Consider the following 24811-nt stretch of genomic DNA (forward strand, 5'->3'; position numbering starts at 1 on the left):
CGGCATGTTACTTTTGTTTCTCTGTCACAACTTTTCAATGTTAGCAGAATTTTAGAAAGTATGCTGAATCTTTGTACTTGCTTGCAATTTTTCTCTATAATGCTAGTTGCCAAAGTATCTATACATGTTTTGAAACTTCAGTTGTGAGAAAATCTTTTGAAAGACAGGGAACTTGACAGAAATTCCTGACATCAAGAAATTAGATTATTTGGATTCTGTCTGAGCATGTTCATCACAAACTTGAAAGATCTTTTGGAAATCACAAAGAACCTTGAAATTGAGATATTTATGGGAAAGGAGCCCTGCAGCAACTGTTGGTTCAGCTACCAAAATGTGACATATGCTGAAATAACCATAGAGCCCTGTAGCAAGGCTTCGATCAGCTCTCAATTTGTGGTGAAAGAGTCCATCAAATACAGCAACAGTTGGGCCAGTGGCGCAATGGGTAATGCGTCTGACTACAGATCAGAAGATTGTAGGTGAGACTCCTACCTGGCTCGGAAAAGTTGCCGTGATCGTATAGTGGTTAGTACTCTGCGTTGTGGCTGCAGCAACCCCGGTTCGAATCTGGGTCACAGCATGTTACTTTTGGTTCTCTGTCACAACTTTTCAATGTTAGCAGAATTTTAGAAAGTATGCTGAATCTTTGTACTTGCTTGCAATTTTTCGCTATAATGCTAGTTGCCAAAGTATCTATACATGTTTTGAAACTTCAGTTGTGAGAAAATCTCTTGAAAGACAGGGAACTTGACAGAAATTCCTGACATCAAGAAATTAGATTATTTGGACTCTGTCTGAGCATGTTCATCACAAACTTAAAAGATCTTTTGGAAATCATAAAGAACCTTGAAATTGAGATATTTATGGGAAAGGAGCCCTGCAGCAACTGTTCGTGCAGCTACCAAAATGTGACATATGCTGAAATAACCATAGAGCCCTGTAGCAAGGCTTCAATCAGCTCTCAATTTGTGGTGAAAGAGTCCATCAAATACAGCAACAGTTGGGCCAGTGGCGCAATGGATGACGCGTCTGACTACGGATCAGAAGATTGTAGGTGCGACTCCTACCTGGCTTGGAAAAGTTGCCGTGATCGTATAGTGGTTAGTACTCTGCGTTGTGGCCGCAGCAACCCAGGTTCGAATCCGGGTCACGGCATGTTAGTTTTGTTTCTCTGTCACAACTTTTCAATGTTAGCAGAATTTTAGAAAGTATGCTGAATCTTTGTACTTGCTTGCAATTTTTCGCTATAATGCTAGTTGCCAAAGTATCTATACATGTTTTAAAACTTAAGTTGTGAGAAAATCTCTTGAAAGACTGGGAACTTGACAGAAATTCCTGACATCAAGAAATTAGATTATTTGGATTCTGTCTGAGCATGTTCATCACAAACTTGAAAGATCTTTTGGAAATCACAAAGAACCTTGAAATTGAGATATTTATGGGAAAGGAGCCCTGCAGCAACTGTTGGTTCAGCTACCAAAATGTGACATATGCTGAAATAACCATAGAGCCCTGTAGCAAGGCTTCGATCAGCTCTCAATTTGTGGTGAAAGAGTCCATCAAATACAACAACAGTTGTGCCAGTGGCGCAATGGATAACGCATCTGACTACGGATCAGAAGATTGTAGGTTTGACTCCTACCTGGTTTGGAAAAATTGCAGTGATCGTGTGGTGGTCAGTACTCTGCGTTGTGGCCGCAGCAACCCCAGTTCAATCCAGGTCACGGTTTGTTTCTCTGTCACAACTTTTCAATGTTAGCAGAATTTTAGAAAGTATGCTGAATCTTTGTACTTGCTTGCAATTTTTCGCTATAATGCTAGTTGCCAAAGTATCTATACATGTTTTGAAACTTCAGTTGTGAGAAAATCTCTTGAAAGACAGGTAACTTGACAGAAATTCCTGACATCAAGAAATTAGATTATTTGGATTCTGTCTGAGCATGTTCATCACAAACTTGAAAGATCTTTTGGAAATCACAAAGAACCTTGAAATTGAGATATTTATGGGAAAGGAGCCCTGCAGCAACTGTTCGTTCAGCTACCAAAATGTTACATATGCTGAAATAACCATAGAGCCCTGTAGCAAGGCTTCGATCAGCTCTCAATTTGTGGTGAAAGAGTCCATCAAATACAGCAACAGTTGGGCCAGTGGCGCAATGGATAATGCGTCTGACTACAAATCAGAAGATTGTAGGTGCGACTCCTACCTGGCTCGGAAAAGTTGCCGTGATCGTATAGTGGTTAGTACTCTGCGTTGTGGCTGCAGCAACCCCGGTTCGAATCCGGGTCACAGCATGTTACTTTTGTTTCTCTGTCACAACTTTTCAATGTTAGCAGAATTTTAGAAAGTATGCTGAATCTTTGTACTTGCTTGCAATTTTTCTCTATAATGCTAGTTGCCAAAGTATCTATACATGTTTTGAAACTTCAGTTGTGAGAAAATCTCTTGAAAGACAGGGAACTTGACAGAAATTCCTGACATCAAGAAATTAGATTATTTGGACTCTGTCTGAGCATGTTCATCACAAACTTAAAAGATCTTTTGGAAATCATAAAGAACCTTGAAATTGAGATATTTATGGGAAAGGAGCCCTGCAGCAACTGTTCATTCAGCTACCAAAATGTGACATATGCTGAAATAACCATAGAGCCCTGTAGCAAGGCTTCGATCAGCTCTCAATTTGTGGTGAAAGAGTCCATCAAATACAGCAACAGTTGGGCCAGTGGCGCAATGGATAACGTGTCTGACTACGGATCAGAAGATTGTAGGTTCGACTCCTATCTGGCTCGGAAAAGTTGCCGTGATCGTATAGTGGTTAGTACTCTGCTTTGTGGCCGCAGCAACCCCGGTTCGAATCCGGGTCACGGCATGTTTGTTTTGTTTCTCTGTCACAACTTTTCAATGTTAGCAGAATTTTAGAAAGTATGCTGAATCTTTGTACTTGCTTGCAAGTTTTCGCTATAATGCTAGTTGCCAAAGTATCTATACATGTTTTGAAACTTCAGTTGTGAGAAAATCTCTTGAAAGACAGGGAACTTGACAGAAATTCCTGACATCAAGAAATTAGATTATTTGGACTCTGTCTGAGCATGTTTATCACAAACTTTAAAGATCTTTTGGAAATCACAAAGAACCTTGAAATTGAGATATTTATGGGAAAGGAGCCCTGCAGCAACTGTTCGTTCAGCTACCAAAATGTGACATATGCTGAAATAACCATAGAGCCCTGTAGCAAGGCTTCGATCAGCTCTCAATTTGTGGTGAAAGAGTCCATCAAATACAAAAACAGTTGTGCCAGTGGCGCAATGGATAACGCGTCTGACTACAGATCAGAAGATTGTAGGTGCGACTCCTACCTGGCTCGGAAAAGTTGCCGTGATCGTATAGTGGTTAGTACTCTGCGTTGTGGCAGCAGCAACCCCGGTTCGAATCCGGGTCACGGCATGTTACTTTTGTTTCTCTGTCACAACTTTTCAATGTTAGCAGAATTTTAGAAAGTATGCTGAATCTTTGTACTTGCTTGCAATTTTTCGCTATAATGCTAGTTGCCAAAGTATCTATACATGTTTTGAAACTTCAGTTGTGAGAAAATCTCTTGAAAGACAGGTAACTTAACAGAAATTCCTGACATCAAGAAATTAGATTATTTGGACTCTGTCTGAGCATGTTCATCACAAACTTTAAAGATCTTTTGGAAATCACAAAGAACCTTGAAATTGAGATATTTATGGGAAAGGAGCCCTGCAGCAACTGTTCGTTCAGCTACCAAAATGTGACATATGCTGAAATAACCATAGAGCCCTGTAGCAAGGCTTCGATCAGCTCTCAATTTGTGGTGAAAGAGTCCATCAAATACAAAAACAGTTGTGCCAGTGGCGCAATGGATAACGCGTCTGACTACAGATCAGAAGATTGTAGGTGCGACTCCTACCTGGCTCGGAAAAGTTGCCGTGATCGTATAGTGGTTAGTACTCTGCGTTGTGGCAGCAGCAACCCCGGTTCGAATCCGGGTCACGGCATGTTACTTTTGTTTCTCTGTCACAACTTTTCAATGTTAGCAGAATTTTAGAAAGTATGCTGAATCTTTGTACTTGCTTGCAATTTTTCGCTATAATGCTAGTTGCCAAAGTATCTATACATGTTTTGAAACTTCAGTTGTGAGAAAATCTCTTGAAAGACAGGTAACTTAACAGAAATTCCTGACATCAAGAAATTAGATTATTTGGACTCTGTCTGAGCATGTTCATCACAAACTTTAAAGATCTTTTGGAAATCACAAAGAACCTTGAAATTTAGATATTTATGGGAAAGGAGCCCTGCAGCAACTGTTCGTTCAGCTACCAAAATGTGACATATGCTGAAATAAGCATAGAGCCCTGTAGCAAGGCTTCGATCAGCTCTCAATTTCTGGTGAAAGAGTCCATCAAATACAAGAACAGTTGTGCCAGTGGCGCAATGGATAACGCGTCTGACTACAGATCAGAAGATTGTAGGTGCGACTCCTACCTGGCTTGGAAAAGTTGCCGTGATCGTATAGTGGTTAGTACTTTGCGTTGTGGCCGCAGCAACCCCGGTTCGAATCCGGGTCACGGCATGTTAGTTTTGTTTCTCTGTCACAACTTTTCAATGTTAGCAGAATTTTAGAAAGTATGCTGAATCTTTGTACTTGCTTGCAAGTTTTCGCTATAATGCTAGTTGCCAAAGTATCTATACATGTTTTGAAACTTCAGTTGTGAGAAAATCTCTTGAAAGACAGGGAACTTGACAGAAATTCCTGACATCAAGAAATTAGATTATTTGGACTCTGTCTGAGCATGTTTATCACAAACTTTAAAGATCTTTTGGAAATCACAAAGAACCTTGAAATTGAGATATTTATGGGAAAGGAGCCCTGCAGCAACTGTTCGTTCAGCTACCAAAATGTGACATATGCTGAAATAACCATAGAGCCCTGTAGCAAGGCTTCGATCAGCTCTCAATTTGTGGTGAAAGAGTCCATCAAATACAAAAACAGTTGTGCCAGTGGCGCAATGGATAACGCGTCTGACTACAGATCAGAAGATTGTAGGTGCGACTCCTACCTGGCTCGGAAAAGTTGCCGTGATCGTATAGTGGTTAGTACTCTGCGTTGTGGCAGCAGCAACCCCGGTTCGAATCCGGGTCACGGCATGTTACTTTTGTTTCTCTGTCACAACTTTTCAATGTTAGCAGAATTTTAGAAAGTATGCTGAATCTTTGTACTTGCTTGCAATTTTTCGCTATAATGCTAGTTGCCAAAGTATCTATACATGTTTTGAAACTTCAGTTGTGAGAAAATCTCTTGAAAGACAGGTAACTTAACAGAAATTCCTGACATCAAGAAATTAGATTATTTGGACTCTGTCTGAGCATGTTCATCACAAACTTTAAAGATCTTTTGGAAATCACAAAGAACCTTGAAATTTAGATATTTATGGGAAAGGAGCCCTGCAGCAACTGTTGGTTCAGCTACCAAAATGTGACATATGCTGAAATAACCATAGAGCCCTGTAGCAAGGCTTCGATCAGCTCTCAATTTGTGGTGAAAGAGTCCATCAAATACAACAACAGTTGTGCCAGTGGCGCAATGGATAACATGTCTGACTACAGATCAGAAGATTGTAGGTGCGGCTCCTACCTGGCTCAGAAAAGTTGCTGTGATCGCATAGTGGTTAGTACTCTGCGTTGTGGCCGCAGCAACCCCGGTTCGAATCCGGGTCACGGCATGTTAGTTTTGTTTCTCTGTCACAACTTTTCAATGTTAGCAGAATTTTAGAAAGTATGCTGAATCTTTTTACTTGCTTGCAATTTTTCGCTATAATGCTAGTTGCCAAAGTATCTATACATGTTTTGAAACTTAAGTTGTGAGAAAATCTCTTGAAAGACAGGGAACTTGACAGAAATTCCTGACATCAAGAAATTAGATTATTTGGATTGGATTCTGTCTGAGCATGTTCATCACAAACTTAAAAGATCTTTTGGAAATCATAAAGAACCTTGAAATTGAGATATTTATGGGAAAGGAGCCCTGCAGCAACTGTTCATTCAGCTACCAAAATGTGACATATGCTGAAATAACCATAGAGCCCTGTAGCAAGGCTTCGATCAGCTGTCAATTTGTGGTGAAAGAGTCCATCAAATACAGCAACAGTTGGGCCAGTGGCGCAATGGATAACGCGTCTGACTACGGATCAGAAGATTGTAGTTTTGACTCCTAACTGGTTTGGAAAAATTGCCGTGATCGTATAGTGGTTAGTATTCTGCATTGTGGCAGCAGCAACCTTGGTTTGAAACCAGGTCACGGCATGTTAGTTTTGTTTCTCTGTCACAACTTTTCAATGTTAGCAGAATTTTAGAAAGTATGCTGAATCTTTGTACTTGCTTGCAATTTTTCGCTATAATGCTAGTTGCCAAAGTATCTATACATGTTTTGAAACTTCAGTTGTGAGAAAATCTCTTGAAAGACAGGTAACTTGACAGAAATTCCTGACATCAAGAAATTAGATTATTTGGATTCTGTCTGAGCATGTTCATCAGAAATTTGAAAGATCTTTTGGAAATCACAAAGAACCTTGAAATTGAGATATTTATGGGAAAGGAGCCCTGCAGCAACTGTCCGTTCAGCTACCAAAATGTGACATATGCTGAAATAACCATAGAGCCCTGTAGCAAGGCTTCGATCAGCTCTCAATTTGTGGTGAAAGAGTCCATCAAATACAACAACAGTTGTGACAGTGGCGCAATGGATAACGTGTCTGACTACGGATCAGAAGATTGTAGTTTTGACTCCTAACTGGTTTGGAAAAATTGCAGTGATCGTATAGTGGTTAGTACTCTGCGTTGTGGCCGCAGCAACCCAGGTTCAATCCGGGTCACGGCATGTTACTTTTGTTTCTCTGTCACAACTTTTCAATGTTAGCAGAATTTTAGAAAGTATGCTGAATCTTTGTACTTGCTTGCAATTTTTCTCTATAATGCTAGTTGCCAAAGTATCTATACATGTTTTGAAACTTCAGTTGTGAGAAAATCTCTTGAAAGACAGGGAACTTGACAGAAATTCCTGACATCAAGAAATTAGATTATTTGGACACTGTCTGAGCATGTTCATCACAAACTTAAAAGATCTTTTGGAAATCACAAAGAACCTTGAAATTGAGATATTTATGGGAAAGGAGCCCTGCAGCAACTGTTCGTTCAGCTACCAAAATGTGACATATGCTGAAATAACCATAGAGCCCTGTAGCAAGGCTTCGATCAGCTGTCAATTTGTGGTGAAAGAGTCCATCAAATACGGCAACAGTTGGGCCAGTGGCACAATGGATAACGCGTCTGACTACGGATCAGAAGATTGTAGGTTCGACTCCTACCTGGCTCGGAAAAGTTGCCATGATCGTATAGTGGTTAGTACTCTGCGTTGTGGCCGCAGCAACCCCGGTACGAATCCGGGTCACGGCATGTTACTTTTGTTTCTCTGTCACAACTTTTCAATGTTAGCAGAATTTTAGAAAGTATGCTGAATCTTTGTACTTGCTTGCAATTTTTCGCTATAATGCTAGTTGCCAAAGTATCTATACATGTTTTGAAACCTCAGTTGTGAGAAAATCTCTTGAAAGACGGGTAACTTGACAGAAATTCCTGACATCAAGAAATTAGATTTTTTGGATTCTGTCTGAGCATGTTCATCACAAACTTGAAAGATCTTTTGGAAATCACAAAGAACCTTGAAATTGAGATATTTATGGGAAAGGTGCCCTGCAGCAACTGTTGGTTCAGCTACCAAAATGTGACATATGCTGAAATAACCATAGAGCCCTGTAGCAAGGCTTCGATCAGCTCTCAATTTGTGGTGAAAGAGTCCATCAAATACAACAACAGCTGTGCCAGTGGCGCAATGGATAACATGTCTGACTACAGATCAGAAGATTGTTGCTTTGACTCCTACCTGGTTTGGAAAAATTGCAGTGATCGTATGGTGGTTAGTACTCTGCGTTGTGGCCGCAGCAACCCTGGTTCGAATCCGGGTCACGGCATGTTAGTTTTGTTTCTCTGTCACAACTTTTCAATGTTAGCAGAATTTTAGAAAGTATGCTGAATCTTTGTACTTGCTTGCAATTTTTCGCTATAATGCTAGTTGCCAAAGTATCTATACATGTTTTGAAACTTCAGTTGTGAGAAAATCTCTTGAAAGACAGGTAACTTGACAGAAATTCCTGACATCAAGAAATTAGATTATTTGGACTCTGTCTGAGCATGTTCATCACAAACTTAAAAGATCTTTTGGGAATCACAAAGAACCTTGAAATTGAGATATTTATGGGAAAGGAGCCCTGCAGCAACTGTTCGTTCAGCTACCAAAATGTGACATATGCTGAAATAACCATAGAGCCCTGTAGCAAGGCTTCGATCAGCTGTCAATTTGTGGTGAAAGAGTCCATCAAATACAGCAACAGTTGGGCCAGTGGCGCAATGGATAACGCGTCTGACTACGGATCAGAAGATTGTAGGTTCGACTCCTACCTGGCTCGGAAAAGTTGCCGTGATCGTATAGTGGTTAGTACTCTGCGTTGTGGCCGCAGCAACCCCGGTACGAATCTGGGTCACGGCATGTTACTTTTGTTTCTCTGTCACAACTTTTCAATGTTAGCAGAATTTTAGAAAGTATGCTGAATCTTTGTACTTGCTTGCAATTTTTCGCTATAATGCTAGTTGCCAAAGTATCTATACATGTTTTGAAACTTCAGTTGTGAGAAAATCTCTTGAAAGACAGGTAACTTGACAGAAATTCCTGACATCAAGAAATTAGATTATTTGGATTCTGTCAGAGCATGTTCATCAGAAACTTGAAAGATCTTTTGGAAATCACAAAGAACCTTGAAATTGAGATATTTATGGGAAAGGAGCCCTGCAGCAACTGTTGGTTCAGCTACCAAAATGTGACATATGCTGAAATAACCATAGAGCCCTGTAGCAAGGCTTCGATCAGCTCTCAATTTGTGGTGAAAGAGTCCATCAAATACAACAACAGTTGTGCCAGTGGCCCAATGGATAACGTGTCTGACTACGGATCAGAAGATTGTAGTTTTGACTCCTAACTGGTTTGGAAAAATTGCAGTGATCGTATAGTGGTTAGTACTCTGCGTTGTGGCCGCAGCAATCCGGGTCACGGCATGTTACTTTTGTTTCTCTGTCACAACTTTTCAATGTTAGCAGAATTTTAGAAAGTATGCTGAATCTTTGTACTTGCTTGCAATTTTTCGCTATAATGCTAGTTGCCAAAGTATCTATACATGTTTTGAAACTTCAGTTGTGAGAAAATCTCTTGAAAGACAGGTAACTTGACAGAAATTCCTGACATCAAGAAATTAGATTATTTGGACTCTGTCTGAGCATGTTCATCACAAACTTAAAAGATCTTTTGGAAATCACAAAGAACCTTGAAATTGAGATATTTATGGGAAAGGAGCCCTGCAGCAACTGTTCGTTCAGCTACCAAAATGTGACATATGCTGAAATAACCATAGAGCCCTGTAGCAAGGCTTCGATCAGCTGTCAATTTGTGGTGAAAGAGTCCATCAAATACAGCAACAGTTGGGCCAGTGGCGCAATGGATAACGCGTCTGACTACGGATCAGAAGATTGTAGGTTCGACTCCTACCTGGCTCGGAAAAGTTGCCGTGATCGTATAGTGGTTAGTACTCTGCGTTGTGGCCGCAGCAACCCCGGTACGAATCCGGGTCACGGCATGTTTCTTTTGTTTCTCTGTCACAACTTTTCAATGTTAGCAGAATTTTAGAAAGTATGCTGAATCTTTGTACTTGCTTGCAATTTTTCGCTATAATGCTAGTTGCCAAAGTATCTATACATGTTTTGAAACTTCAGTTGTGAGAAAATCTCTTGAAAGACAGGTAACTTGACAGAAATTCCTGACATCAAGAAATTAGATTATTTGGATTCTGTCTGAGCATGTTCATCAGAAACTTGAAAGATCTTTTGGAAATCACAAAGAACCTTGAAATTGAGATATTTATGGGAAAGGAGCCCTGCAGCAACTGTTGGTTCAGCTACCAAAATGTGACATATGCTGAAATAACCATAGAGCCCTGTAGCAAGGCTTCGATCAGCTCTCAATTTGTGGTGAAAGAGTCCATCAAATACAACAACAGTTGTGCCAGTGGCGCAATGGATAACGTGTCTGACTACGGATGAGAAGATTGTAGTTTTGACTCCTAACTGGTTTGGAAAAATTGCAGTGATCGTATAGTGGTTAGTACTCTGCGTTGTGGCCGCAGCAACCCAGGTTCAATCCGGGTCACGGCATGTTACTTTTGTTTCTCTGTCACAACTTTTCAATGTTAGCAGAATTTTAGAAAGTATGCTGAATCTTTGTACTTGCTTGCAATTTTTCTCTATAATGCTAGTTGCCAAAGTATCTATACATGTTTTGAAACTTCAGTTGTGAGAAAATCTCTTGAAAGACAGGGAACTTGACAGAAATTCCTGACATCAAGAAATTAGATTATTTGGACACTGTCTGAGCATGTTCATCACAAACTTAAAAGATCTTTTGGAAATCACAAAGAACCTTGAAATTGAGATATTTATGGGAAAGGAGCCCTGCAGCAACTGTTCGTTCAGCTACCAAAATGTGACATATGCTGAAATAACCATAGAGCCCTGTAGCAAGGCTTCGATCAGCTCTCAATTTGTGGTGAAAGAGTCCATCAAATACAACAACAGTTGTGCCAGTGGCGCAATGGATAACGTGTCTGACTACAGATCAGAAGATTGTAGTTTTGACTCCTAACTGGTTTGGAAAAATTGCAGTGATCGTATAGTGGTTAGTACTCTGCGTTGTGGCCGCAGCAACCCAGGTTCAATCCGGGTCACGGCATGTTACTTTTGTTTCTCTGTCACAACTTTTCAATGTTAGCAGAATTTTAGAAAGTATGCTGAATCTTTGTACTTGCTTGCAATTTTTCTCTATAATGCTAGTTGCCAAAGTATCTATACATGTTTTGAAACTTCAGTTGTGAGAAAATCTTTTGAAAGACAGGGAACTTGACAGAAATTCCTGACATCAAGAAATTAGATTATTTGGATTCTGTCTGAGCATGTTCATCACAAACTTGAAAGATCTTTTGGAAATCACAAAGAACCTTGAAATTGAGATATTTATGGGAAAGGAGCCCTGCAGCAACTGTTCGTTCAGCTACCAAAATGTTACATATGCTGAAATAACCATAGAGCCCTGTAGCAAGGCTTCGATCAGCTCTCAATTTGTGGTGAAAGAGTCCATCAAATACAGCAACAGTTGGGCCAGTGGCGCAATGGATAATGCGTCTGACTACAGATCAGAAGATTGTAGGTGAGACTCCTACCTGGCTCGGAAAAGTTGCCGTGATCGTATAGTGGTTAGTACTCTGCGTTGTGGCTGCAGCAACCCCGGTTCGAATCTGGGTCACAGCATGTTACTTTTGGTTCTCTGTCACAACTTTTCAATGTTAGCAGAATTTTAGAAAGTATGCTGAATCTTTGTACTTGCTTGCAATTTTTCGCTATAATGCTAGTTGCCAAAGTATCTATACATGTTTTGAAACTTCAGTTGTGAGAAAATCTCTTGAAAGACAGGGAACTTGACAGAAATTCCTGACATCAAGAAATTAGATTATTTGGACTCTGTCTGAGCATGTTCATCACAAACTTAAAAGATCTTTTGGAAATCATAAAGAACCTTGAAATTGAGATATTTATGGGAAAGGAGCCCTGCAGCAACTGTTCGTGCAGCTACCAAAATGTGACATATGCTGAAATAACCATAGAGCCCTGTAGCAAGGCTTCAATCAGCTCTCAATTTGTGGTGAAAGAGTCCATCAAATACAGCAACAGTTGGGCCAGTGGCGCAATGGATGACGCGTCTGACTACGGATCAGAAGATTGTAGGTGCGACTCCTACCTGGCTTGGAAAAGTTGCCGTGATCGTATAGTGGTTAGTACTCTGCGTTGTGGCCGCAGCAACCCAGGTTCGAATCCGGGTCACGGCATGTTAGTTTTGTTTCTCTGTCACAACTTTTCAATGTTAGCAGAATTTTAGAAAGTATGCTGAATCTTTGTACTTGCTTGCAATTTTTCGCTATAATGCTAGTTGCCAAAGTATCTATACATGTTTTAAAACTTAAGTTGTGAGAAAATCTCTTGAAAGACTGGGAACTTGACAGAAATTCCTGACATCAAGAAATTAGATTATTTGGATTCTGTCTGAGCATGTTCATCACAAACTTGAAAGATCTTTTGGAAATCACAAAGAACCTTGAAATTGAGATATTTATGGGAAAGGAGCCCTGCAGCAACTGTTGGTTCAGCTACCAAAATGTGACATATGCTGAAATAACCATAGAGCCCTGTAGCAAGGCTTCGATCAGCTCTCAATTTGTGGTGAAAGAGTCCATCAAATACAACAACAGTTGTGCCAGTGGCGCAATGGATAACGCATCTGACTACGGATCAGAAGATTGTAGGTTTGACTCCTACCTGGTTTGGAAAAATTGCAGTGATCGTGTGGTGGTTAGTACTCTGCGTTGTGGCCGCAGCAACCCCAGTTCAATCCAGGTCACGGTTTGTTTCTCTGTCACAACTTTTCAATGTTAGCAGAATTTTAGAAAGTATGCTGAATCTTTGTACTTGCTTGCAATTTTTCGCTATAATGCTAGTTGCCAAAGTATCTATACATGTTTTGAAACTTCAGTTGTGAGAAAATCTCTTGAAAGACAGGTAACTTGACAGAAATTCCTGACATCAAGAAATTAGATTATTTGGATTCTGTCTGAGCATGTTCATCACAAACTTGAAAGATCTTTTGGAAATCACAAAGAACCTTGAAATTGAGATATTTATGGGAAAGGAGCCCTGCAGCAACTGTTCGTTCAGCTACCAAAATGTTACATATGCTGAAATAACCATAGAGCCCTGTAGCAAGGCTTCGATCAGCTCTCAATTTGTGGTGAAAGAGTCCATCAAATACAGCAACAGTTGGGCCAGTGGCGCAATGGATAACGTGTCTGACTACGGATCAGAAGATTGTAGGTTCGACTCCTATCTGGCTCGGAAAAGTTGCCGTGATCGTATAGTGGTTAGTACTCTGCGTTGTGGCCGCAGCAACCCCGGTTCGAATCCGGGTCACGGCATGTTTGTTTTGTTTCTCTGTCACAACTTTTCAATGTTAGCAGAATTTTAGAAAGTATGCTGAATCTTTGTACTTGCTTGCAAGTTTTCGCTATAATGCTAGTTGCCAAAGTATCTATACATGTTTTGAAACTTCAGTTGTGAGAAAATCTCTTGAAAGACAGGGAACTTGACAGAAATTCCTGACATCAAGAAATTAGATTATTTGGACTCTGTCTGAGCATGTTTATCACAAACTTTAAAGATCTTTTGGAAATCACAAAGAACCTTGAAATTGAGATATTTATGGGAAAGGAGCCCTGCAGCAACTGTTTGTTCAGCTACCAAAATGTGACATATGCTGAAATAACCATAGAGCCCTGTAGCAAGGCTTCGATCAGCTCTCAATTTGTGGTGAAAGAGTCCATCAAATACAAAAACAGTTGTGCCAGTGGCGCAATGGATAACGCGTCTGACTACAGATCAGAAGATTGTAGGTGCGACTCCTACCTGGCTCGGAAAAGTTGCCGTGATCGTATAGTGGTTAGTACTCTGCGTTGTGGCAGCAGCAACCCCGGTTCGAATCCGGGTCACGGCATGTTACTTTTGTTTCTCTGTCACAACTTTTCAATGTTAGCAGAATTTTAGAAAGTATGCTGAATCTTTGTACTTGCTTGCAATTTTTCGCTATAATGCTAGTTGCCAAAGTATCTATACATGTTTTGAAACTTCAGTTGTGAGAAAATCTCTTGAAAGACAGGTAACTTAACAGAAATTCCTGACATCAAGAAATTAGATTATTTGGACTCTGTCTGAGCATGTTCATCACAAACTTTAAAGATCTTTTGGAAATCACAAAGAACCTTGAAATTTAGATATTTATGGGAAAGGAGCCCTGCAGCAACTGTTCGTTCAGCTACCAAAATGTGACATATGCTGAAATAAGCATAGAGCCCTGTAGCAAGGCTTCGATCAGCTCTCAATTTCTGGTGAAAGAGTCCATCAAATACAAGAACAGTTGTGCCAGTGGCGCAATGGATAACGCGTCTGACTACAGATCAGAAGATTGTAGGTGCGACTCCTACCTGGCTTGGAAAAGTTGCCGTGATCGTATAGTGGTTAGTACTTTGCGTTGTGGCCGCAGCAACCCTGGTTCGAATCCGGGTCACGGCATGTTAGTTTTGTTTCTCTGTCACAACTTTTCAATGTTAGCAGAATTTTAGAAAGTATGCTGAATCTTTGTACTTGCTTGCAATTTTTCGCTATAATGCTAGTTGCCAAAGTATCTATACATGTTTTGAAACTTCAGTTGTGAGAAAATCTCTTGAAAGACAGGGAACTTGACAGAAATTCCTGACATCAAGAAATTAGATTATTTGGACTCTGTCTGAGCATGTTTATCACAAACTTTAAAGATCTTTTGGAAATCACAAAGAACCTTGAAATTGAGATATTTATGGGAAAGGAGCCCTGCAGCAACTGTTCGTTCAGCTACCAAAATGTGACATATGCTGAAATAACCATAGAGCCCTGTAGCAAGGCTTCGATCAGCTCTCAATTTGTGGTGAAAGAGTCCATCAAATACAAAAACAGTTGTGCCAGTGGCGCAATGGATAACGCGTCTGACTACAGATCAGAAGATTGTAGGTGCGACTCCTACCTGGCTCGGAAAAGTTGCCGTGATCGTATAGTGGTTAGTACTCTGCGTTGTGGCAGCAGCAACCCCGGTTCGAATCCGGGTCACGGCATGTTACTTTTGTTTCTCTGTCACAACTTTTCAATGTTAGCAGAATTTTAGAAAGTATGCTGAATCTTTGTACTTGCTTGCAATTTTTCGCTATAATGCTAGTTGCCAAAGTATCTATACATGTTTTGAAACTTCAGTTGTGAGAAAATCTCTTGAAAGACAGGTAACTTAACAGAAATTCCTGACATCAAGAAATTAGATTATTTGGACTCTGTCTGAGCATGTTCATCACAAACTTTAAAGATCTTTTGGAAATCACAAAGAACCTTGAAATTTAGATATTTATGGGAAAGGAGCCCTGCAGCAACTGTTGGTTCAGCTACCAAAATGTGACATATGCTGAAATAACCATAGAGCCCTGTAGCAAGGCTTCGATCAGCTCTCAATTTGTGGTGAAAGAGTCCATCAAATACAAAAACAGTTGTGCCAGTGGCGCAATGGATAACGCGTCTGACTACAGATCAGAAGATTGTAGGTGCGACTCCTACCTGGCTCGGAAAAGTTGCCGTGATCGTATAGTGGTTAGTACTCTGCGTTGTGGCAGCAGCAACCCCGGTTCGAATCCGGGTCACGGCATGTTACTTTTGTTTCTCTGTCACAACTTTTCAATGTTAGCAGAATTTTAGAAAGTATGCTGAATCTTTGTACTTGCTTGCAATTTTTCGCTATAATGCTAGTTGCCAAAGTATCTATACATGTTTTGAAACTTCAGTTGTGAGAAAATCTCTTGAAAGACAGGTAACTTAACAGAAATTCCTGACATCAAGAAATTAGATTATTTGGACTCTGTCTGAGCATGTTCATCACAAACTTTAAAGATCTTTTGGAAATCACAAAGAACCTTGAAATTTAGATATTTATGGGAAAGGAGCCCTGCAGCAACTGTTCGTTCAGCTACCAAAATGTGACATATGCTGAAATAAGCATAGAGCCCTGTAGCAAGGCTTCGATCAGCTCTCAATTTCTGGTGAAAGAGTCCATCAAATACAAGAACAGTTGTGCCAGTGGCGCAATGGATAACGCGTCTGACTACAGATCAGAAGATTGTAGGTGCGACTCCTACCTGGCTTGGAAAAGTTGCCGTGATCGTATAGTGGTTAGTACTTTGCGTTGTGGCCGCAGCAACCCCGGTTTGAATCCGGGTCACGGCATGTTAGTTTTGTTTCTCTGTCACAACTTTTCAATGTTAGCAGAATTTTAGAAAGTATGCTGAATCTTTGTACTTGCTTGCAATTTTTCGCTATAATGCTAGTTGCCAAAGTATCTATACATGTTTTGAAACTTCAGTTGTGAGAAAATCTCTTGAAAGACAGGGAACTTGACAGAAATTCCTGACATCAAGAAATTAGATTATTTGGACTCTGTCTGAGCATGTTTATCACAAACTTTAAAGATCTTTTGGAAATCACAAAGAACCTTGAAATTGAGATATTTATGGGAAAGGAGCCCTGCAGCAACTGTTCGTTCAGCTACCAAAATGTGACATATGCTGAAATAACCATAGAGCCCTGTAGCAAGGCTTCGATCAGCTCTCAATTTGTGGTGAAAGAGTCCATCAAATACAAAAACAGTTGTGCCAGTGGCGCAATGGATAACGCGTCTGACTACAGATCAGAAGATTGTAGGTGCGACTCCTACCTGGCTCGGAAAAGTTGCCGTGATCGTATAGTGGTTAGTACTCTGCGTTGTGGCAGCAGCAACCCCGGTTCGAATCCGGGTCACGGCATGTTACTTTTGTTTCTCTGTCACAACTTTTCAATGTTAGCAGAATTTTAGAAAGTATGCTGAATCTTTGTACTTGCTTGCAATTTTTCGCTATAATGCTAGTTGCCAAAGTATCTATACATGTTTTGAAACTTCAGTTGTGAGAAAATCTCTTGAAAGACAGGTAACTTAACAGAAATTCCTGACATCAAGAAATTAGATTATTTGGACTCTGTCTGAGCATGTTCATCACAAACTTTAAAGATCTTTTGGAAATCACAAAGAACCTTGAAATTTAGATATTTATGGGAAAGGAGCCCTGCAGCAACTGTTGGTTCAGCTACCAAAATGTGACATATGCTGAAATAACCATAGAGCCCTGTAGCAAGGCTTCGATCAGCTCTCAATTTGTGGTGAAAGAGTCCATCAAATACAACAACAGTTGTGCCAGTGGCGCAATGGATAACATGTCTGACTACAGATCAGAAGATTGTAGGTGCGGCTCCTACCTGGCTCAGAAAAGTTGCTGTGATCGCATAGTGGTTAGTACTCTGCGTTGTGGCCGCAGCAACCCCGGTTCGAATCCGGGTCACGGCATGTTAGTTTTGTTTCTCTGTCACAACTTTTCAATGTTAGCAGAATTTTAGAAAGTATGCTGAATCTTTTTACTTGCTTGCAATTTTTCGCTATAATGCTAGTTGCCAAAGTATCTATACATGTTTTGAAACTTAAGTTGTGAGAAAATCTCTTGAAAGACAGGGAACTTGACAGAAATTCCTGACATCAAGAAATTAGATTATTTGGATTGGATTCTGTCTGAGCATGTTCATCACAAACTTAAAAGATCTTTTGGAAATCATAAAGAACCTTGAAATTGAGATATTTATGGGAAAGGAGCCCTGCAGCAACTGTTCATTCAGCTACCAAAATGTGACATATGCTGAAATAACCATAGAGCCCTGTAGCAAGGCTTCGATCAGCTCTCAATTTGTGGTGAAAGAGTCCATCAAATACAGCAACAGTTGGGCCAGTGGCGCAATGGATAACGTGTCTGACTACGGATCAGAAGATTGTAGGTTCGACTCCTATCTGGCTCGGAAAAGTTGCCGTGATCGTATAGTGGTTAGTACTCTGCGTTGTGGCCGCAGCAACCCCGGTTCGAATCCGGGTCACGGCATGTTTGTTTTGTTTCTCTGTCACAACTTTTCAATGTTAGCAGAATTTTAGAAAGTATGCTGAATCTTTGTACTTGCTTGCAAGTTTTCGCTATAATGCTAGTTGCCAAAGTATCTATACATGTTTTGAAACTTCAGTTGTGAGAAAATCTCTTGAAAGACAGGGAACTTGACAGAAATTCCTGACATCAAGAAATTAGATTATTTGGACTCTGTCTGAGCATGTTTATCACAAACTTTAAAGATCTTTTGGAAATCACAAAGAACCTTGAAATTGAGATATTTATGGGAAAGGAGCCCTGCAGCAACTGTTCGTTCAGCTACCAAAATGTGACATATGCTGAAATAACCATAGAGCCCTGTAGCAAGGCTTCGATCAGCTCTCAATTTGTGGTGAAAGAGTCCATCAAATACAAAAACAGTTGTGCCAGTGGCGCAATGGATAACGCGTCTGACTACAGATCAGAAGATTGTAGGTGCGACTCCTACCTGGCTCGGAAAAGTTGCCGTGATCGTATAGTGGTTAGTACTCTGCGTTGTGGCAGCAGCAACCCCAGTTCGAATCCGGGTCACGGCATGTTACTTTTGTTTCTCTGTCACAACTTTTCAATGTTAGCAGAATTTTAGAAAGTATGCTGAATCTTTGTACTTGCTTGCAATTTTTCGCTATAATGCTAGTTGCCAAAGTATCTATACATGTTTTGAAACTTCAGTTGTGAGAAAATCTCTTGAAAGACAGGTAACTTAACAGAAATTCCTGACATCAAGAAATTAGATTATTTGGACTCTGTCTGAGCATGTTCATCACAAACTTTAAAGATCTTTTGGAAATCACAAAGAACCTTGAAATTTAGATATTTATGGGAAAGGAGCCCTGCAGCAACTGTTCGTTCAGCTACCAAAATGTGACATATGCTGAAATAAGCATAGAGCCCTGTAGCAAGGCTTCGATCAGCTCTCAATTTCTGGTGAAAGAGTCCATCAAATACAAGAACAGTTGTGCCAGTGGCGCAATGGATAACGCGTCTGACTACAGATCAGAAGATTGTAGGTGCGACTCCTACCTGGCTTGGAAAAGTTGCCGTGATCGTATAGTGGTTAGTACTTTGCGTTGTGGCCGCAGCAACCCCGGTTCGAATCCGGGTCACGGCATGTTACTTTTGTTTCTCTGTCACAACTTTTCAATGTTAGCAGAATTTTAGAAAGTATGCTGAATCTTTGTACTTGCTTGCAATTTTTCGCTATAATGCTAGTTGCCAAAGTATCTATACATGTTTTAAAACTTCAGTTGTGAGAAAATCTCTTGAAAGACAGGTAACTTAACAGAAATTCCTGACATCAAGAAATTAGATTATTTGGACTCTGTCTGAGCATGTTCATCACAAACTTTAAAGATCTTTTGGAAATCACAAAGAACCTTGAAATTTAGATATTTATGGGAAAGGAGCCCTGCAGCAACTGTTGGTTCAGCTACCAAAATGTGACATATGCTGAAATAACCATAGAGCCCTGTAGCAAGGCTTCGATCAGCTCTCAATTTGTGGTGAAAGAGTCCATCAAATACAACAACAGTTGTGCCAGTGGCGCAATGGATAACATGTCTGACTACAGATCAGAAGATTGTAGGTGCGGCTCCTACCTGGCTCAGAAAAGTTGCTGTGATCGCATAGTGGTTAGTACTCTGCGTTGTGGCCGCAGCAACCCCGGTTCGAATCCGGGTCACGGCATGTTAGTTTTGTTTCTCTGTCACAACTTTTCAATGTTAGCAGAATTTTAGAAAGTATGCTGAATCTTTTTACTTGCTTGCAATTTTTCGCTATAATGCTAGTTGCCAAAGTATCTATACATGTTTTGAAACTTAAGTTGTGAGAAAATCTCTTGAAAGACAGGGAACTTGACAGAAATTCCTGACATCAAGAAATTAGATTATTTGGATTGGATTCTGTCTGAGCATGTTCATCACAAACTTAAGAGATCTTTTGGAAATCACAAAGAACCTTGAAATTGAGATATTTATGGGAAAGGAGCCCTGCAGCAACTGTTGGTTCAGCTACCAAAATGTGACATATGCTGAAATAACCATAGAGCCCTGTAGCAAGGCTTCGATCAGCTCTCAATTTGTGGTGAAAGAGTCCATCAAATACAACAACAGTTGTGCCAGTGGCGTAATGGATAACGTGTCTGACTACGGATCAGAAGATTGTAGGTTTGACTCCTACCTGGTTTAGAAAAATTTCAATGATCGTTTGGTGGTTAGTACTCTGCGTTGTGGCCGCAGCAACCCCGGGTCACGGCATGTTACTTTTGTTTCTCTGTCACTACTTTTCAATGTTAGCAGAATTTTAGAAAGTATGCTGAATCTTTGTACTTGCTTGCAATTTTTCTCTATAATGCTAGTTGCCAAAGTATCTATACATGTTTTGAAACTTCAGTTGTGAGAAAATCTCTTGAAAGACAGGGAACTTGACAGAAATTCCTGACATCAAGAAATTAGATTATTTGGACTCTGTCTGAGCATGTTCATCACAAACTTAAAAGATCTTTTGGAAATCACAAAGAACCTTGAAATTGAGATATTTATGGGAAAGGAGCCCTGCAGCAACTGTTCGTTCAGCTACCAAAATGTGACATATGCTGAAATAACCATAGAGCCCTGTAGCAAGGCTTCGATCAGCTCTCAATTTGTGGTGAAAGAGTCCATCAAATACAGCAACAGTTGGGCCAGTGGCGCAATGGATAACGCATCTGACTACGGATCAGAAGATTGTAGGTTCGACTCCTACCTGGCTCGGAAAAGTTGCCGTGATCGTATAGTGGTTAGTACTCTGCGTTGTGGCCGCAGCAACCCCGGTTCGAATCCGGGTCACGGCATGTTACTTTTGTTTCTCTGTCACAACTTTTCAATGTTAGCAGAATTTTAGAAAGTATGCTGAATCTTTGTACTTGCTTGCAATTTTTCGCTATAATGCTAGTTGCCAAAGTATCTATACATGTTTTGAAACCTCAGTTGTGAGAAAATCTCTTGAAAGACAGGTAACTTGACAGAAATTCCTGACATCAAGAAATTAGATTATTTGGATTCTGTCTGAGCATGTTCATCACAAACTTGAAAGATCTTTTGGAAATCACAAAGAACCTTGAAATTGAGATATTTATGGGAAAGAAGCCCTGCAGCAACTGTCCGTTCAGCTACCAAAATGTGACATATGCTGAAATAACCATAGAGCCCTGTAGCAAGGCTTCGATCAGCTCTCAATTTGTGGTGAAAGAGTCCATCAAATACGAGAACAGTTGTGCCAGTGGCGCAATGAATAACGCGTCTGACTACAGATCAGAAGATTGTAGGTGCGACTCCTACCTGGCTCGGAAAAGTTGCCGTGATTATGTAGTGGTTAGTACTCTGCGTTGTGGCCGCAGCAACCCAGGTTCAATCCGGGTCACGGCATGTTACTTTTGTTTCTCTGTCACAACTTTTCAATGTTAGCAGAATTTTAGAAAGTATGCTGAATCTTTGTACTTGCTTGCAATTTTTCGCTATAATGCTAGTTGCCAAAGTATCTATACATGTTTTGAAACTTCAGTTGTGAGAAAATCTCTTGAAAGACAGGGAACTTGACAGAAATTCCTGACATCAAGAAATTAGATTATTTTTACTCTGTCTGAGCATGTTCATCACAAACTTGAAAGATCTTTTGGAAATCACAAAGAACCTTGAAATTGAGATATTTATGGGAAAGGAGCCCTGCAGCAACTGTTGGTTCAGCTACCAAAATGTGACATATGCTGAAATAACCGTAGAGCCCTGTAGCAAGGCTTCGATCAGCTCTCAATTTGTGGTGAAAGAGTCCATCAAATACAACAACAGTTGTGACAGTGGTGCAATGGATAACGCGTCTGACTACGGATCGGAAGATTGTAGATTCGACTACTACCTGGCTCGGAAAAGTTGCCGTGATCGTATAGTGGTTAGTACTCTGCGTTGTGGCCGCAGCAACCCTGGTTCGAATCCGGGTCACGGCATGTTACTTTTGTTTCTCTGTCACAACTTTTCAATGTTAGCAGAATTTTAGAAAGTATGCTGAATCTTTGTACTTGCTTGCTATTTTTCGCTATAATGCTAGTTGCCAAAGTATCTATACATGTTTTGAAACTTAAGTTGTGAGAAAATCTCTTGAAAGACTGGGAACTTGACAGAAATGTCTTCGATCAACAAATTAAATTATTTGGACTCTGTCTGAGCATGGTTATCTCAAACTTGAAAGATCTTTTGGAAATCACAAAGAATCTTGAAATTGAGATATTTATGGGAAAGGAGCCCTGCAGCAACTGTCCGTTCAGCTACCAAAATGTGACATATGCTGAAATAACCATAGAGCCCTGTAGCAAGGCTTCGATCAGCTCTCAATTTGTGGTGAAAGAGTCCATCAAATACAACAACAGTTGTGCCAGTGGCGCAATGGATAACGTGTCTGACTACGGATCAGAAGATTGTAGTTTTGACTCCTAACTGGTTTGGAAAAATTGCAGTGATCGTATAGTGGTTAGTACTCTGCGTTGTGGCCGCAGCAACCCAGGTTCAATCCGGGTCACGGCATGTTACTTTTGTTTCTCTGTCACAACTTTTCAATGTTAGCAGAATTTTAGAAAGTATGCTGAATCTTTGTACTTGCTTGCAATTTTTCTCTATAATGCTAGTTGCCAAAGTATCTATACATGTTTTGAAACTTCAGTTGTGAGAAAATCTCTTGAAAGACAGGGAACTTGACAGAAATTCCTGACATCAAGAAATTAGATTATTTGGACACTGTCTGAGCATGTTCATCACAAACTTAAAAGATCTTTTGGAAATCACAAAGAACCTTGAAATTGAGATATTTATGGGAAAGGAGCCCTGCAGCAACTGTTCGTTCAGCTACCAAAATGTGACATATGCTGAAATAACCATAGAGCCCTGTAGCAAGGCTTCGATCAGCTGTCAATTTGTGGTGAAAGAGTCCATCAAATACAGCAACAGTTGGGCCAGTGGCGCAATGGATAACGCATCTGACTACGGATCAGAAGATTGTAGGTTCGACTCCTACCTGGCTCGGAAAAGTTGCCGTGATCGTATAGTGGTTAGTACTCTGCGTTGTGGCCGCAGCAACCCCGGTACGAATCCGGGTCACGGCATGTTACTTTTGTTTCTCTGTCACAACTTTTCAATGTTAGCAGAATTTTAGAAAGTATGCTGAATCTTTGTACTTGCTTGCAATTTTTCGCTATAATGCTAGTTGCCAAAGTATATATACATGTTTTGAAACCTCAGTTGTGAGAAAATCTCTTGAAAGACGGGTAACTTGACAGAAATTCCTGACATCAAGAAATTAGATTATTTGGATTCTGTCTGAGCATGTTCATCACAAACTTGAAAGATCTTTTGGAAATCACAAAGAACCTTGAAATTGAGATATTTATGGGAAAGGTGCCCTGCAGCAACTGTTGGTTCAGCTACCAAAATGTGACATATGCTGAAATAACCATAGAGCCCTGTAGCAAGGCTTCGATCAGCTCTCAATTTGTGGTGAAAGAGTCCATCAAATACAACAACAGCTGTGCCAGTGGCGCAATGGATAACATGTCTGACTACGGATCAGAAGATTGTAGGTTTGACTCCTACCTGGTTTGGAAAAATTGCAGTGATCGTATGGTGGTTAGTACTCTGCGTTGTGGCCGCAGCAACCCTGGTTCGAATCCGGGTCACGGCATGTTAGTTTTGTTTCTCTGTCACAACTTTTCAATGTTAGCAGAATTTTAGAAAGTATGCTGAATCTTTGTACTTGCTTGCAATTTTTCGCTATAATGCTAGTTGCCAAAGTATCTATACATGTTTTGAAACTTCAGTTGTGAGAAAATCTCTTGAAAGACAGGTAACTTGACAGAAATTCCTGACATCAAGAAATTAGATTATTTGGACTCTGTCTGAGCATGTTCATCAGAAACTTGAAAGATCTTTTGGAAATCACAAAGAACCTTGAAATTGAGATATTTATGGGAAAGGAGCCCTGCAGCAACTGTTGGTTCAGCTACCAAAATGTGACATATGCTGAAATAACTATAGAGCCCTGTAGCAAGGCTTCGATCAGCTCTCAATTTGTGGTGAAAGAGTCCATCAAAAACAACAACAGTTGTGCCAGTGGCGCAATGGATAACGTGTCTGACTACGGATCAGAAGATTGTAGTTTTGACTCCTAACTGGTTTGGAAAAATTGCAGTGATCGTATAGTGGTTAGTACTCTGCGTTGTGGCCGCAGCAACCCAGGTTCAATCCGGGTCACGGCATGTTACTTTTGTTTCTCTGTCACAACTTTTCAATGTTAGCAGAATTTTAGAAAGTATGCTGAATCTTTGTACTTGCTTGCAATTTTTCTCTATAATGCTAGTTGCCAAAGTATCTATACATGTTTTGATACTTCAGTTGTGAGAAAATCTCTTGAAAGACAGGGAACTTGACAGAAATTCCTGACATCAAGAAATTAGATTATTTGGACACTGTCTGAGCATGTTCATCACAAACTTAAAAGATCTTTTGGAAATCACAAAGAACCTTGAAATTGAGATATTTATGGGAAAGGAGCCCTGCAGCAACTGTTCGTTCAGCTACCAAAATGTGACATATGCTGAAATAACCATAGAGCCCTGTAGCAAGGCTTCGATCAGCTGTCAATTTGTGGTGAAAGAGTCCATCAAATACAGCAACAGTTGGGCCAGTGGCGCAATGGATAATGCGTCTGACTACGGATCAGAAGATTGTAGGTTCGACTCCTACCTGGCTCGGAAAAGTTGCCGTGATCGTATATTGGTTAGTACTCTGCGTTGTGGCCACAGCAACCCCGGTACGAATCCGGGTCACGGCATGTTACTTTTGTTTCTCTGTCACAACTTTTCAATGTTAGCAGAATTTTAGAAAGTATGCTGAATCTTTGTACTTGCTTGCAATTTTTCGCTATAATGCTAGTTGCCAAAGTATCT

At 40.3% G+C, this 24811-nt stretch overlaps 16 non-coding genes across 16 annotated transcripts; all 16 read left to right on the forward strand.

The window, feature by feature from the left end:
• The first annotated feature begins 2717 nt into the window (after positions 1-2717).
• On the forward strand, positions 2718-2790 carry TRNAR-ACG (transfer RNA arginine (anticodon ACG)). The gene has a single exon. It is a non-coding gene; the product is annotated as a tRNA-Arg (tRNA).
• A 1733-nt stretch (positions 2791-4523) lies between these two features.
• TRNAH-GUG (transfer RNA histidin (anticodon GUG)) lies at positions 4524-4595 on the forward strand. Its single transcript has one exon. It is a non-coding gene; the product is annotated as a tRNA-His (tRNA).
• A 2726-nt stretch (positions 4596-7321) lies between these two features.
• TRNAR-ACG (transfer RNA arginine (anticodon ACG)) lies at positions 7322-7394 on the forward strand. The gene has a single exon. It is a non-coding gene; the product is annotated as a tRNA-Arg (tRNA).
• A 1077-nt stretch (positions 7395-8471) lies between these two features.
• Positions 8472-8544, forward strand: TRNAR-ACG (transfer RNA arginine (anticodon ACG)). Its single transcript has one exon. It is a non-coding gene; the product is annotated as a tRNA-Arg (tRNA).
• A 1065-nt stretch (positions 8545-9609) lies between these two features.
• Positions 9610-9682, forward strand: TRNAR-ACG (transfer RNA arginine (anticodon ACG)). The gene has a single exon. It is a non-coding gene; the product is annotated as a tRNA-Arg (tRNA).
• A 3365-nt stretch (positions 9683-13047) lies between these two features.
• TRNAR-ACG (transfer RNA arginine (anticodon ACG)) lies at positions 13048-13120 on the forward strand. The gene has a single exon. It is a non-coding gene; the product is annotated as a tRNA-Arg (tRNA).
• Positions 13121-13128: 8 nt separating this feature from the next.
• Positions 13129-13200, forward strand: TRNAH-GUG (transfer RNA histidin (anticodon GUG)). Its single transcript has one exon. It is a non-coding gene; the product is annotated as a tRNA-His (tRNA).
• Positions 13201-14278: 1078 nt separating this feature from the next.
• On the forward strand, positions 14279-14350 carry TRNAH-GUG (transfer RNA histidin (anticodon GUG)). Its single transcript has one exon. It is a non-coding gene; the product is annotated as a tRNA-His (tRNA).
• Positions 14351-17652: 3302 nt separating this feature from the next.
• On the forward strand, positions 17653-17725 carry TRNAR-ACG (transfer RNA arginine (anticodon ACG)). The gene has a single exon. It is a non-coding gene; the product is annotated as a tRNA-Arg (tRNA).
• Positions 17726-17733: 8 nt separating this feature from the next.
• On the forward strand, positions 17734-17805 carry TRNAH-GUG (transfer RNA histidin (anticodon GUG)). Its single transcript has one exon. It is a non-coding gene; the product is annotated as a tRNA-His (tRNA).
• Positions 17806-18883: 1078 nt separating this feature from the next.
• Positions 18884-18955, forward strand: TRNAH-GUG (transfer RNA histidin (anticodon GUG)). Its single transcript has one exon. It is a non-coding gene; the product is annotated as a tRNA-His (tRNA).
• A 1566-nt stretch (positions 18956-20521) lies between these two features.
• TRNAR-ACG (transfer RNA arginine (anticodon ACG)) lies at positions 20522-20594 on the forward strand. The gene has a single exon. It is a non-coding gene; the product is annotated as a tRNA-Arg (tRNA).
• Positions 20595-20602: 8 nt separating this feature from the next.
• On the forward strand, positions 20603-20674 carry TRNAH-GUG (transfer RNA histidin (anticodon GUG)). The gene has a single exon. It is a non-coding gene; the product is annotated as a tRNA-His (tRNA).
• A 1077-nt stretch (positions 20675-21751) lies between these two features.
• Positions 21752-21823, forward strand: TRNAH-GUG (transfer RNA histidin (anticodon GUG)). Its single transcript has one exon. It is a non-coding gene; the product is annotated as a tRNA-His (tRNA).
• A 996-nt stretch (positions 21824-22819) lies between these two features.
• TRNAR-ACG (transfer RNA arginine (anticodon ACG)) lies at positions 22820-22892 on the forward strand. Its single transcript has one exon. It is a non-coding gene; the product is annotated as a tRNA-Arg (tRNA).
• Positions 22893-24543: 1651 nt separating this feature from the next.
• On the forward strand, positions 24544-24616 carry TRNAR-ACG (transfer RNA arginine (anticodon ACG)). The gene has a single exon. It is a non-coding gene; the product is annotated as a tRNA-Arg (tRNA).
• The last annotated feature ends 195 nt before the right edge of the window (positions 24617-24811 follow it).

This window comes from Mixophyes fleayi, chromosome 4, assembly GCF_038048845.1.
Source record: "Mixophyes fleayi isolate aMixFle1 chromosome 4, aMixFle1.hap1, whole genome shotgun sequence".
NCBI lineage: Eukaryota > Metazoa > Chordata > Amphibia > Anura > Limnodynastidae > Mixophyes > Mixophyes fleayi.